This window comes from Lates calcarifer, linkage group LG8 (genome assembly GCF_001640805.2).
Source record: "Lates calcarifer isolate ASB-BC8 linkage group LG8, TLL_Latcal_v3, whole genome shotgun sequence".
NCBI lineage: Eukaryota > Metazoa > Chordata > Actinopteri > Centropomidae > Lates > Lates calcarifer.
The window spans coordinates 2,961,165-2,977,375 of NC_066840.1; the positions used below are offsets into that span (position 1 = coordinate 2,961,165).

The window sequence follows — 16,211 nt, forward strand, 5'->3', positions numbered from 1 at the left end:
CTCATGCTGATGATGTATAGATTTTTCTGAGTATGAGATGAGAACATTTGCCAGTGTGTGAAGCCTCTTTTTCTGGATTTAAAACTAGAAAGACTTTGCATTTAAGCTCATTAGCAGCTCCACATGGCAGCAACTGGTAACTGTAAGAAAACAGTTTGAACTACAAGTCCCAGACATCCTGAGGGGCAACATCGCTCATGTTTACAAACCTGGGTTTGTTTTTAGCCGAAAGATACCACAGGGATGGAAGGAGAGAAAAGAGATGGAGAGTCCAGCTTTGTGTAGATAGAGAAAAAAATGTGTGTTTGTTTTCGGAAAGCAATGGGAACAGGGTGGAGGGCAGTAGTCTCTGCCATGGCTCTTTAGCATGGCTGCTATGTATTTCCTGTATTTATATACAGAAAATCAGTTTAGCAAAAATATTTTTTGGTTTTCTCTATAGGCACCTGATAATTAAGGCAGATAATGTTGTCAAAGCACAGTGGCTCTACTGTCTTGTTCTTTGACTGATGTTGTTCCATCTTTTTGGTTGAACCACAACATTGGGGTTAGCCTTAAGGTCATTTTGTACATCTACATAGGATCAACATTGTAGTTCTATGTAGCCTACGCAACAGCCTGTAACTACACGTCATAGTGAAGCAGAATGCAAAAATCCAGACTGGTCTAGTTGGTCGGCTTGTACATGTGTCCCGGACAAGTACAGAAGACTCACCCTCCCATATACCGCACTCAGTCCAGTGGTCATACACATTATAGGTAGTACAGGTAAATAAAGCCAAGATCACAGCAACACTGTTGTCTTTAACTCGTATCTGTTGATTTTGTGGCTATTAAAAACTGGATTTTAGCAGAGCAGAGCTTGGAAATGGCTTGGAAGTGACTGCTGGTTAATGTAGTCTTAATGAACTCTGTTTCAGTCACAGTTGTATACTTGTTCCATTGTCTGACAACAGAAAAACATGTAAATGAGAACAGCTGTCCATTTTTTTTTTACCTTGTCTTAATAGAAGAATATTAGCAGTAAATAAAAATATTAACCCAAGAACACAGTAGATGGTACATTTTATTCAGCCCTGATGAGTTCCTGCAGGAATTCATTTCAGGCTATACACAGCTCCAACAACCTTCAGCAGTGAAGCAGAGCAGCCCTTTTTTCTGTCTGAGAGGCAAAACTCAGGGCAGTAAAAATATAAAGGCATTAATTAAATTAACTTTAATTAATGGGTGGAGATTATTGCCGTATATCATATGATGTAGGTAGTTTAGATGTAGGAGCTTGTAGTTTCCACAGTATCCACTCATATGGACTCCAGACAGACCGGTTGTTGCTGTAACAACAAATGAGGCTCAAAATACACAATAAACCTGAATCAGGAATTATACATACACTTTCTCTCTTGAGCCCACTTTCTCTCTCTTTGTGCACACACACACATACACACACAAATATAAGAAGAACATTCAATTTGTTCTGGTAAGATAATGTTGCCTTGAAAAATAGGATCAGGTAGAATTAAAATTTCAGGCACAAAAATAAATCCCAGCAAAATTCACCACCAGCTCCAGTTCCTCTTTCGTTAATCCAGTCTGGTGAATAATTTACTGATTTGGCTCTTCAAGACTTTTTATTTTCATTGGACTCACTCGCTCATGTCTCAAAATGTGATAATACAAAAAGTTATTCTGGAGTGTTTGTGATGCCTTGAAAAAATGTTTTTAACACCTTACAGCAGTTTCTATGTAATGTTTGTGTATGGGAAAAAAAGTTTTTTGGGTCATTGTGCATCATTCGACCTGTAATCCCAACTTAATCAAACTGTACATATGCATTAGTCCTTTGCTCCCCAGCCCAACCTCAGCCCTGCTGGACCTGTAGACTTTACATTGGGATGGTGTCACAAACATAAAAATTATGTTTTGGAGCTCTCTTAACCTTTTATTGAAACCTGGTTGAAAAAACACAAAGAGCTGCTACCGACCTTTACTGTAGTTCAAAGTGTCCTGTGAAAAGTTAAAGAGTCTATGGGGAAAATGGCTTTTAAGCTGCAGGGGATGCTTTTGTTGTAGCACCATGCACAGAAGCTGTTTGACTCGTCTCCAGTTGCCTTTGACTTCAGGCTTCTCTATTCCAGTTTACTAATCACTCAGTTACATGAATGATGAAAGAATGGGGAGGAGGAAACCAACCAACCCCTCAGACAGGTGAGTTAGTAGTAGTCAGTATAACGATTCATCAATGCTTAGGTGGGTGGTACATGTCAAAATAACATCCGGATAAATGTCAGGACCCAAGGTTTCCCAGCAGAACATTGTATTGTTACGAAATGATCAATGTTATTTGCTTCATCTGTCGTTGGTTTTTGTTGTGGCTGTTCGGTGTAAATGTAGGTGTTTGTGACGATTTTACTGAATAATATCTCATACAAACCAATTTTCAGACCTCACAAAAATAGATTTTCTTTTTATTTTGTGTCTCATCCTTGACTGAGGAGCTGAAAATTGCTTACAGTGGAACTGAAAAAAAAAAAAACATGCCTATACTAACTGCAGGTAGATACACAATCCTGCAGACAAACACCTGTAAGTGTATTTATTTTTTGTTTTACAATGTCCCAGCCACAGAGTGTCTGACTCTACACGTATACAAGAGGCCACTTGATGGATGCAGCAGTTATTTGGGTTACAAAGGTTCGCCTTTCTTTCCATATCTTTATACAGTCATCAGTCTCACACACTAAGGTCTGACCCATAACACGCAGTTATAAACCTGTACACACATGTGCAGTAAACACAAGAATCTTTATCAGTGTGTGTGCAAGCAGACTATCTGATGGAGAACTACAATCTACAGGCATGCATACAGAAACGCACACACAAAAATGGTTTATATGATGGAATATACACACACGCACACACTCAAACACACCTAACCATGCAGACACTCACAAACTAAAGCAATGTTTCCATCCCAGCAAAGGAAACACATTCTTTAAGATGATTCCACAAATTTGGCTGCTGTTCGTCCACACACACACACACACACACATATTGTCATTCCAATGGTCAACCTTCTACAGTTCCTCTGGGTTCTTCAGTATATGAAAGGCACAACACAGACAAATAAAACAGACAGATTTACATTATTTAATTTTCAGCTTGTGTAAATCTGACCCCAGCTGTTATTATTCATCAGTTTTTAAGGGAAAAAAAACACTTTTTACAGCTACTCTTTGTATCTAGGAGGAGTGGAGTTGTTTGGTTCCTTTCATTGACACACAAACAGATTAGAGCTATTTGATTCAGGTGAGATAAAAAATTGTAGTGACATTTACACAAATCAACAAACTTCAGAGCTGCAGTGAAACTGTACAGAACGGATAGACACAATAATGTGTGGTAATAACATCCATCCAATTCAAGTATGAAAGAAAAATGGTTTTAATGTCTGATGTGCAATAACTCAACACCATGAAGACATACAGTAAAGATACACCTTGTAAATGCATGATATAAAACTGCTTTGTGTTTTGTAGTGCAAACAAAGCACTAAATTTTACCCCGAGATGTGTCAGCAGAGACGTAAATAAACATAAAAACATGCTGATCATCACTGACTAACCCTCTGAGGAATCCCTCCATAATCAAAAAGCCCTTAAAATTTTGAGTGGTGTGTGTGAATCACTCCCACACTCACATTGGCCAGGCTGTGCTCTGTATCTGAACTGCATAACAAAGAGAATATAATGCTGTCAAGCCATCGCAAAGCAGAAAATACAAGGACACCTGTACCAACAGCTAATAGTATCTTTAGAGCAGAGAGAGAAGAAAAAATAGGTGAACTTAGTCCAAGGAATAAAATATAGAGGCTGCAGACAGGATGTCTGTAATGTACAACTAAAGATTTGTCTGAAAGTGTCACATGGTAGAAACTAAAATAGCCACCGTATGACTGTTACCCTCCAATTCCAGAGCAATCTTTAGATCAGACCAATTTTCTCAGCCACTTTCCAAGTGATCAACCACAGGGCAAAGTGCTGTTTTTCCAACATGACTCCTCTAAATGAAAGTCCCCGATGGACTGATTTAAGATACACAGCGAAAAAAGAGGTTCACAGATGTTTTAAGCCAGCTGATCTGCACTCATTCTACTCCTGACATCCACAGAATGTGCTACATTTCATATCTGATGTGCTTACAGGACCAAATTGAACCCAAAATGAAAACCTTAGTATCATCTGTTTACCCTCCATTTTAGTTTTAACTGCACTGAATTTATATTTGCCTAAAGCGACAAATGGGTCTAAAAAACTGTAGTATAGAATTAGATGAATGAGCTTAATAATCTATTTCATTAATGTCTTTAAAATGTAGTGTGAGATTTGTTCTAGGTAAAGAAATGATAACTTAGTCTTGTCCAATAGAGCATAGCAGCTAAAATAAAGAGTCTAAACTGGCAATTTATAACTCACTCACTACTGGAGGGGATTAACTCATTTTCCTGCAGTTAGTGGGAAAAAAGACATGGAGCTGTCTTTGCTAACAGGCTGTGTAAACAGGAGGTACTGCAAACGTCAGCATGAGCAGCTAGGAATTATAATAAGATCAAATTGGATGCTGATGTCAGAGGTCACGCTGCCCTCTCATATAAGCATAAACATAATACTTGGTTTCTAAGAAAACCTCTGTTACTTCCTCATTGGCTCATTGTGTGGTCCAATGACCTCTGTGTAAGGGATCCAACACATTTTTGCTGCCCCACCCTGCTCCCAGTTTCTATTACAGGGGCTGCAGTGGTGATTCAACAATTCTACTGGCATGTAATATACACTAAATAAAGTGGACATAAAAAAAGGAGGATCAGACAGGGAAACTCTTTCTAAGGTCGCTAGGAAACATTGTGCCAAAGTGGAAATGTTTGCATCTGAAAGCTTACTTTGTCCATGACAACTTCACTTTAAAAATGGATGGTTAACCTTTAACTGCTGGAGTCACGGATATGTTAAATCTTTACAGAAAAAAAGCCTTGCATCTATCATGAAAACAGTCTTTAAATACAGGAGGGAGAATAACTAAAGGAGTTTCTTTGAAACCATGGTGTCCAGAACAGCAGCAAAATCAGAAGGAAGAGGTGACATTTGTCTACATACTTGTCAGTGTGTGCAGAAATGATATGGTGAAGGCAGCGTGTCAGCTAACAAGGTTAACAACTAGCAAAGGATGGTTTTGAGTAAAGTAAGTAAATCTCCAGGGAAGTAATGCGCCAACGTGTATCTGAAAGTTTACCTCATCATGGTAATTTAAGCAAGATTACTGTGAAAACAGAGAGGGAAAGCATTTAGGGAGACTAGAGTGAAAGTCAAGAATTTATCACCTTTCACTTAACAGAACACACATTTAAGGCATTATCCAAGACGTTTCTTTTTTTTTTTAATTGACTTTTGAATGATATTTGCTCAGAGTAGTTTCCAACTGTCCAGAATCCAAAGATTTAAAGACTAGATGGAGATGAAGATGGCAGTGGTGGGATTCGAACCCACGCCTCCATAGAGACTGGAACCTAAATCCAGCGCCTTAGACCACTCGGCCACACTACCTCATGTTCTGAGTTGTCATTTGCTTGGACTAGTGTTGTTTCTGAAAGACAAGACAAAAAACAGACTCTAAGCACTCATTGTCCATAGCAATATCAGAAAGGAACAGAGGTACCATCCAGTGCTAAGTGACACAAGTAGCAGTTTCACAGTTGTCTCTGATTTGTTGAGCTGAATTTTTGAATCTTGAAGACTCAAATATTCACTTTGGGTACAACTGATATCCAGTATATGATCTGGAACTGAAACTGTTGTCACTCCCTTTTCAGTCAAAGGCTTTGCAGTGTCCAACATCAACCAATTCTTAAATATAGTAAAGACTTTTAAAGTACACTGCATTTGCACTTGCCAATGTTGGCAAAACAGTTAAAGACAAATGTCTGATTGGTAGCAGTTGGATTCAAATCCAAATCCATTAGAGTTTAAACAGGGTGTCTTAAACCACTTGACCATGCTAGATAGATATTGGCCCTCAATTGCTTGGATCAAGGTTCTGTCAGATCTTAACTTTAAAAAATAGAGCCCCCACAGGACTCCATGCTCGACAAAATATGCAATTAGCAGACGTGTTATGGCACAGCATGCTTCTACTGCACCACTCTATTCACAGTTTTCCTTCTGGGTGGAAGCACCTATATTCTGTTATTTGGGAGCTTATGCAGAATCATGTTGACTTGCTTAAAAGGGACCAGATTGGAAAAATCTCTTCCAGGGTAAGTATTTGCATTTGAAAGCTTACTTTCTCATAATAGCTTGTGAAATTCAGGGATTCATCATCTTCCAGTTCAGAGGATGCACAGTTAAGCCAGCACACAACATCTCTTTGATAGAGACTGGAGATTAAATCAAGCACCATAGACCACTCAGCCATACTACTACTCAATATGCAAAGCATTGTCTCTCTCAAGAGAAAGCAAAAAGACAGTACAGTCAGATTCTAAACACTCCATCACAGTCCAGGGCTAAGCGAGCGGTAGTTTCACAGTTGCCTTTACTTTGATGAGCAGTATTTCTAAATCATGAAAACAAACATCCACCTTTAACCTATGCTCATATCCAGTTCAGGATCACTGAAACATGTTGCAGCTGCATTTTTGATCAAACAGTTGGCAGCATCCAAATGTAATATATATCAAATTACCTAAATGCGTCACACAATCAAGTCTGCCCTCTAATGGCACGTATTGGAAACAGTGGGCTTTGAAATCACACATCTTGAAAAACTGAAGCCTTAATAGAGTGCCTTAAGTCAGACAGACACAAATAGTAACACTTCTGTCAACACCTATCAAAATTCTAATTATAATGAAGACAGTGCATATAAGGAAGAAACCAAAGTATCGTTAGTGAAGTGTCTTTTTTGTGTGCATAAGGTCCAGAGTTCTCTCTGTCTAAACAATTGTCTCATTGTAGTCTAGTGTAGCTGTGAGTGATGAGTGGAACTTTTATAGTCCAGTTTTGGGATACAACTCACATTCATGATTGCCTTTACACCATGAACATTTTTACTTTACAAATACTGTGCAAGTAAAAAATATTCTCTGTATATTAACATACATATTTTAACTTCTGTTCTTTGTATATATAAAATAAAAAAAATCTCTTCCAGGGTAAGTATTTGCATTTGAAAGCTTACTTTCTCATAATAGCTTGTGAAATTCAGGGATTCATCATCTTCCAGTTCAGAGGATGCACAGTTAAGCCAGCACACAACATCTCTTTGATAGAGACTGGAGATTAAATCAAGCACCATAGACCACTCAGCCATACTACTACTCAATATGCAAAGCATTGTCTCTCTCAAGAGAAAGCAAAAAGACAGTACAGTCAGATTCTAAACACTCCATCACAGTCCAGGGCTAAGCGAGCGGTAGTTTCACAGTTGCCTTTACTTTGATGAGCAGTATTTCTAAATCATGAAAACAAACATCCACCTTTAACCTATGCTCATATCCAGTTCAGGATCACTGAAACATGTTGCAGCTGCATTTTTGATCAAACAGTTGGCAGCATCCAAATGTAATATATATCAAATTACCTAAATGCGTCACACAATCAAGTCTGCCCTCTAATGGCACGTATTGGAAACAGTGGGCTTTGAAATCACACATCTTGAAAAACTGAAGCCTTAATAGAGTGCCTTAAGTCAGACAGACACAAATAGTAACACTTCTGTCAACACCTATCAAAATTCTAATTATAATGAAGACAGTGCATATAAGGAAGAAACCAAAGTATCGTTAGTGAAGTGTCTTTTTTGTGTGCATAAGGTCCAGAGTTCTCTCTGTCTAAACAATTGTCTCATTGTAGTCTAGTGTAGCTGTGAGTGATGAGTGGAACTTTTATAGTCCAGTTTTGGGATACAACTCACATTCATGATTGCCTTTACACCATGAACATTTTTACTTTACAAATACTGTGCAAGTAAAAAATATTCTCTGTATATTAACATACATATTTTAACTTCTGTTCTTTGTATATATAAAATAATTTAAGTCCGTTTTAACGGTAGCATAGAACTATTTGACATGCTATGGGTAAGCACTCAATGACAACTCCTTACCATTATGCTTTCTCTACTCTAGCTGTCGCTCAGTGAATGCTGGGATAGGTTCTAGCTGCCTGCACGTTTGAACAGGATAAGTGTTTTCAAAAACCAATGGATCAAAGTCATTTTTTCTTTCTTAAACTAAGTTTTGTATAACTTCTGCAGCTATGTCCAAACCTACGCTTTAGACCGTAGAGAGTCCATCTCTCATAAGAGAAAGGAGGAGGTCTGATCTCTGTGACCTTAAATTTTGAGTCTCACTTGTGAGACAGATTTTCATCTGCAGTTGTTGGGAGAGGAATAATAACTTTTCCACTTCCTCTAAAGCTCAGCTCGCATTGCTCTGTTAAACTCCATATGGGCTGAGAGGAGCTTGCAAAGGGCACTCCAGGGAGGAAATTAGTCATTGTCAAAGAGCTGTGATTTAAAACGCTGAAGTGGAATATTTCCTTGAATATAAAGCAGTGACCATCCTAGTCAAAAACAATATCGTTAATATTGGTTCCAAAGGTGAGTGGTCCTAATGCACTTTCATGGGCTTCTCTATCTCACCATAAGAAGTGCTGTATATGGGGAAAACACCGCATTGTTTATCTCAAAGCTGCTGCGTGCCTGAAAAGGTTGTCCATTTCAAACGGTTAATGCAGAAAAGAGCAATGAACATTGTTGCTGAATTACTGCATTTACTCTTGTCTGACCTCTGTTCTCTATCTGTCAAGCTCTCTTTAAGCAGTAAAGATTGGCAGATGTGAGGTGGGGATTAATGGTTATGACCTACAGTTTACACTGACAATACACTGACATCACCCTTCACCCAGTGTTCTTCTGTGCTTAACAGGAACCATGGGGTGATTTCACCTAATACATCCTGAAAAACTGAGTTATTCCATCCGTACCTCTCCCAAAAAGTTGATGTTCTAACGAGCACTTACCCACATCTACTGTAGCACCAGTAAACCTCTATTTTTTGTTCTCATTTACATATGAACTGTTGCTAAATTAATCTACATTCCATGTGGCTGTTTTTTTTTTCCTGTGCTAGTTTCGCTGCTCCTAAGAACGTCTGAATAAGTTTTCGAAAGTTTAATTCATGACCAAGAAAATATACAGTTGCTCAATCCAACCACATGGGTTTTACAGCTACAGCTTTAGTTGGTTTAGTTGGTTGCTTTTAGTGGCTAACTGATATTAGCAAAGTCTTGTTAAACAGACTGACATTACTGAGTGTCATTTAATGAAATCAACATAGAAGTGCATTCAAACTAGCACTCTTTTACACATGACAGTAAATTTTGTTTGTGTAAATTGTCTTAACTCTCTATCACAATATCAGTACAGTAAATTTGTATGGATGTTGCTCATGTGGGCACTGACATACATTTAACTCTATAATATAAATATAGCTCTAATAAATGTAACCCTATTGTTATTTATTAATTAGTTATGCATAGTATATGTGCAACAGTAACCATGTTATTTGAGAAATATTTTGAAAAAGCCATGTAAATAATTCTTCATGTTTGGTTGCTGATCATATTTTATCACTTTTGTATTGGTTTTGTCATAGACCATACACTTCAGCTCAGCATCTGTAGTCCTTATTGGTGTGTTACTGTGCTGTAAAATATCCTCTTTTGATATGTATTCAATACTGTTTATACAAATATTATTCTAATTGTCCTAATGCTTTTAAGCATTAAAATCTAGCTTTCCACTTAAATCTGACTTTCTTTCTTCTCTCCTCCTGACACCAGTATTGATACCTGAGGTTTAGACATGCACAAATGAACAGGTAGCCCCTGATTATATTGTAATTGTTTCTATTAATAACCCTACTTAATTCACTCTATTCAATTCAGCCACATTGTTTTAGACCCTTGATGAAAATAATAAAGTCAATCATTGTTTTGCATAATCATTAGCTCACTGTAAAAACACTTTCTTCTTCATTATAATTTACCAAAAATCAACATAAAATCAAGGAGCACTCATTACTTCACCTGCCTCATCACTGATTGAATGTCTTTGTGTACTGCTTGGGCTGTTTTTGTTTTTTGTTTGTTTGTGTGTTTTTTGCATTTATTGACTTTGTTTTCACTTTGCAGAATTTATTACCACAGCAGTGACTCATAATTTGGCAAAATATTTCCATCTGGGAATCATAAAAAAGATACTAATCTGTGGCTGTAGCTGGTGGGGCAAAGCACTGATTGAAACCATCTATAATCTACCAAGGCCTGAATGCAGGACCACAGCATGACCTCAGTTGAAATTTCAGGCTTTTAACAGAAACAGATTTGTAGAAAACAATCACCATCACCAAAAGCACAGAGCAAGACTGACTGGACTGTGAATCAATGGCTCTGACTCACAAAAAAAACATTCATTACCATCTGTAGACACTGGCACTGATTTCCTTTCTCTCATCTCGGGCCTGACCACAATTATTCCTCTGTATGACTTTGTTGTCTTGCCCAGTGAGATCTCTTCCTCTTCTCTCTCTTGGTCTCTCTTTCTGTAGTCCTGTCCAGTCATTTGTCTCTGTAGACAATCGTGCATTATCAAGTGCCAGCACCAAAATAAATCTAAGCCAGATTTTCACTGCGTCATTAACCTCAAACAAGCATCAATGTGGTATAATTATGGAAACACGCAAAAGCTAAAATTAAACATTGGAAGCTTGAATTATATTTTCTGGAACCTCTCACGTATCATTAGCCATAAATACCAAGAAAGCGTTTCAGTTTTTGATATATTTATATATTTAGATTTACAACAATCTGCTGCTATTACATCCCAGCTTCATCACAATAAAGACTATACCCAAGCTTAACAAGACAGAATTATAGGTTGTTACTGAAAGGGTAGGTTCACATATTTTCCACTTACATTGTAATTTGTTTTAATTGGTGTAATTGTTCTTCCTATTCATACTGGCCTTAGAGATCCTTTACTGGCTCTTGTCCAGTGCAAAATCCACAGTCCATGTTCCCTGCAGAAGTGCATTCCCAAATCCAGGCCCAAATTCTGCCTAAGCTAATATAAGGCTTCTATTCAATTTAGACATAGCCACTTGCTGTGTCTAATTGAGACTGGACCTCAGTATTTGCTTCAGCTGAACTTTAACATGCAGGACTGTGGATTTTGTCCCCCATCTTTTACAGTGTAGTGCAAATGAAATCTCTTTAAGCACAGTATGGGCAGTCTCCAGTCACACTTTGAGCCTATCACCGGGATTTGAGTATTCGATTAAGGTAGTCTTGAAAAAAATCTGAATTTGATTTTTTTAAAAAAGTTTTCTTGTTCCTCAAAAACTGTATGAATATTTGAGGCAATAATGGACACTAAAAGCCAAAGGTAAACTTTTAGCCACATTAACATTTCTAGGGATTACAACATTGTGCTTCATAGGTGTGAATGTGAGTGTGACTGGCTATATATGTCAGCCCTGCGATGTACTGGCGATCCGTACAGGGTGTACCCCGCCTCTCGCCCAATGACAGCTGAGATAGTTTCCAGCCCCCCCACGACCCTTAATGAATAAGCGGTATAGATAATGAATGAATGAATGAATGAATGAATGAATGAATGAATACATAAACAACACTGGGCTTAACAAATGGATGGATTGCTTTGAAATTTTGTACAGACCTTCATGGTCCCCAGAGGATGAATCCTACTGATGTTGGTGACCACTTGAGCTCTCCTCTACCACCACTTCTGTGGTGACATTTGAGGTTTTCATTGAAATTTCTCCTCATCTGCATATTAGCATTGTCATGGTGAGGATGTCAATATGACTGATGCTAGCATTTACCCCACCAAACCACTGTCCCAAAGCCTAATAGAGCTTTATCATCTCCACTTGCATCAGAGTTTTAACTGTTAATTGCAAAATAAAACATGATCTAATTTGGCTACGTACATTTGCTAATATAGTGCTCTGTAACAAATCTGAACAGGTTTGACTCAGGCCTGTCCCTGAAGTCGCAAGCCCCCCCCAAGAGGAATCTCCTGAAACCACATCTACATGCTAATGCTGGAGGAGGCTGGAGGTAGAGGGAGTTAGGGAATTGTCTAATACAACAGCTCTGCAACACATCTTACCTTCATGGAGGTTATAATGTTCAGTTAGAGAGGTGCTGATTCAGCTGCATGGTCATTTTGGAGGCTGCAGTCTGTGGTGCTCTGGGTGGTACATGGAACATATGATGAAGCCTGCATCTGTGGCTGCTTGAACTACTGTGATGATCAATCTGTGGAGGCTAATCACTTAAAAACTCACAGTGCGTAACAATACATCAAACCTTCTCCCTGGCACACACACACACACACACAGAAGTGCACTTAAGCACGCTATTCTCCTCTTAAATAACTCTCCTCTATCATCATCTGCTCTGTTTTTCCTCCTAAGTTTTAAACCCCCTCGTTAGCTTGAGATGGTCTCTTAAATCCTCCATGATGGAGGAATATATTCTCTGCTTTCAACTTATCCCCAGGGATGAGACAGAGAGAACGGCTGGATAGACAGACAGGACAGACTGAATGAATTAGTGGAGGCCACAAAGTTTTATATCTCCCCTGTGGACAGCCAGGGTGATCGAATGGACTGATGGAGAGATGGATGGGGAGGTGTAAGGGAGGAAGTGAGAGGGCTGGAGTCCTCTGAATGAGTGATTGGTTAAGAGATCGATGACTGAATCAAAAAGGAGGAGTAAGAGGGCGGTCCATAATGTTAATTTTCACCTTTTGTTTTGTTATTATCCTGTAGGATTTCCATTCATCTATGCTCTTAAGCCGGATCTCACACAACACGCACAAACAGTTCACACACCAGAATATTCAGTTCATTCCACCCATACTTGGTAATAAAACCACATCACAATGCAGACAGCAACATCACACTTTCAGTCAGTCACACACATCTGGGAAATTTACCAGTCAGACAGTGTAGGAGGAACAAACAGTCAATATCACATACTTTTGGATGAGCAGGCATCAAATGAAGCAGATCCATGAATCAACATTGAACCTTCACCGGCACCACACTCACAAGCACAACCTGCAGTTTGCTTTGGGCAGTCAGCAAATGAGTTGCAGAATCAAGAGCATAAATGTTGAGAGCTCTTACTGAAAACACTCCCTGTGTTAAGGATTAGGTTTAAGTTTTGAAGAAATTGGTGCGGTGGTCAACTTTAGCTAAGATGCAGTTTTACAGAACATCAATAGGATGTTCTCTGCAGCTCAGTAATGATTTTTGTAATGAAATGGAGCGATTTGCCTTTTTTCTCTCAGCCTTGTTTTCTTAACTCAGCTGAGGATATCCTGCAGCTGCTTAAATTCTTTTTGGAAGACAAATGAGTATTTTTGCCACTTCTCTAAAGGAATTTCTCCTTGAGTCTCACATTAAAATGTGTCAAAGCACTCCTGCACGTTTATCATTGTTCAGCAAAACTCGGAACGATCAACTTGTCAGTTACTTTTTCCATTAATCTATTATAATGGTTTGATTCCAAAATATTACAAAATAGTGAACAATACCTCTCACAATTTACTGATGCCCAAGGTGACACCTTCACATTGCTTGTTTTATCAGGCCAAAAGTCCAAATTCCAAGTTTAAAATCATATAAAAAGAGAAAAGCACATTTATTTTTTTTAACATGGAAGTAGCTGGAACAAGATATTTGATGTCTTTGTTAGAATAAAATACTCAAAAAATAAATTGTCCAAATAGTTGTTGATTAATTTTCAGTTTTTGTCATTGGTACAGCTCTTTACAACATTGTTTCTATGTTTACCCATTCGTTTCCCTTAAGTCCTACAGTAACTTCCACAATCATATACTGTATGTGATTGTACTTAATCACATAGTAGCATCTTTGGCTTCCACAGTACCATGGTGATGTTTGGTCCTATGTGTCTGTGTGTTTCATCAGATTCTTTTGAATACGCAACTAGTTGTTGTGTCATTTCATTTCATTTTATTTCCTATACTGTGAATTTTCTACATTTATTACTTCTTAGCTTATATTTGCATATTCTATTTTATACTTAGTTAGTTATTTATTCTGTAATTGGCTTGCACCGGGACCAGAGTATCCTATTTCGTTTCACCTCATGTTCACATGTGTTGGAATGACAATAAAGCTCCTTGAATCCTTGAATCCTTGAGTCAAGACTAATAAATGACAGCGGCTTCATCCTCACACTGCAGGTGACCCATGGTGGCGATGACCTAATTTACACTATGGGGCTCCATGCTGCATAAATGTGTATGTTAATGAAGATAAAATGATTTTTGGTAAAACTTGTTAATGTTCCCATATATGAAGCTTATATTGTCACTCTGCATGTGATAAAGTATTTACTATACTAATTAATATATCAATTAGCTTAATTAATGACCTCATTACAACAGCTGTTTGTGTTTAATATATCATACTGATTGGAACAGCCCATTAGGCAGCTGAACCATCTGTTTTGAGTGTATCAGCAAGCAAATCTGTTGTTTAACTTGTAGACAGCTTTAAATCTGCTGCCAGGTATGTCACAGAAAAGAAGCTCTACTTCAACTACTAACTTTAGGAACAGAAACAGAAACAGCCTGGTTAAAGACAGGTTTGATGCATTTCCATCCTCAACTATTCTGTTTATTTTTAAACTTTTGGTAAGGTGTGACTGGCAGTGTAAATGGTGGTGGTTAGAAATCTCCATTTAGATCGAGAGGGGAAAGGTTAAAAACAAATAAAAGGGGCAGCATTAGTCATGCCTTGTCATATATACTGTTGGTAATAAAAAAGTGTTAGCAAAGTTTTAGCAACTTCATATACTACTACATCAAGAATAATATAATAGTACAGAGGTCCTGCTGCATGGTGCCTCTGCTCTGCTACATAAAAGCCAAGGGGTGCTGATAGCCAAATTAATATGAAGAGACAAGTTATCCACCACCACCAACTGCAGCCTCAAAAATGAATGCGTTAAACTAATTCCTTTATGATGCTGCCAACAAAAACTTCACAAGGGGAAGAAAATAATATCTCCTCACACAGTGTATGCCATATTCTCAAAATGTCAAGCACACATAAATTACTAAATGTTACCTGCAGGTGTTGAGTTATTGTGTTTTTGACACAGTTTAAACAGAAAATGAACATAACTTCACAAAAGTGAGATTTGCTATTGCTGCTGCTGCTTGTCAGGTGTCCTATACTTTTCTAAAAGTTTCCAGTGAGGGGAAAGTCATTACTGTTTTACTGTTACAGAGCGTGAAGAAGTTTCTATATATTTGAAAAATCTAATTCATGTCTGATGACTTTCTCAGTGTTTACACAAACATGGTGCTGACTAAGCTCTTTCTTTTTCTATAGTTTAAAATGAGGGCATCAGTCTACCTTGTTCTTTAAGATGTGTCTTAAAGATGTAGCATCCCTGCCTCACTTGCCGCATGCAGTTCCTTTCAGCTGCACAGAGCGTTTTAGCATATTTTAGCTCATTGTTTCAACAAACATGAATGTGATGTTTAGCTTACTAAAGATTAACTGATTTTCACATTTTATGTTAATCATGCCTCCAAAGTCATAAATACCCTTGTAGCTGCATCCAGAAACTGTATGTTACATCTTTCTGCTTTGTTTCCAAATACAGAGTATAAAACTTATCAATCATGGTGTGGAGCAAAAACTACCATGATGGAAAAATAAAAAGCCTGTACACTAACTGCCATAATGCGTTGCTTTGACTTTTCTCCTACAGTGACAGAGATGTAAATTACAATTACATTAACTTTCACTGCACAGACTACACTGAATGCATGTGGTTGTGTATTTTTGCAGGCAAAATAAAAAGACACACTCATATGGTGCTTTTCTGTTTACACAAATGTGCCCCTACTCACTTTCCTCACAGCTCCACATGCACACAAACTGTTCTGTGGACTCCAAGTACTAAGTTTTGATCAGCATTTACTGATGAAATTAAATCACTGCCACAATTCTGGTCACATTGTTCCAGGGGCCTGTAAAAATGATCCTTATCCTCCAATTCGATTTACAGTGTCACTGCTAC

The 16,211-nt window shown here is 38.0% G+C and overlaps 1 non-coding gene across 1 annotated transcript; it reads right to left on the minus strand.

Moving 5' to 3' along the window:
* Nucleotides 1-5,515: 5,515 nt before the first annotated feature.
* trnal-uag (transfer RNA leucine (anticodon UAG)) lies at nucleotides 5,516-5,597 on the minus strand. The gene has a single exon. It is a non-coding gene; the product is annotated as a tRNA-Leu (tRNA).
* Between the last annotated feature and the right edge of the window lie 10,614 nt (nucleotides 5,598-16,211).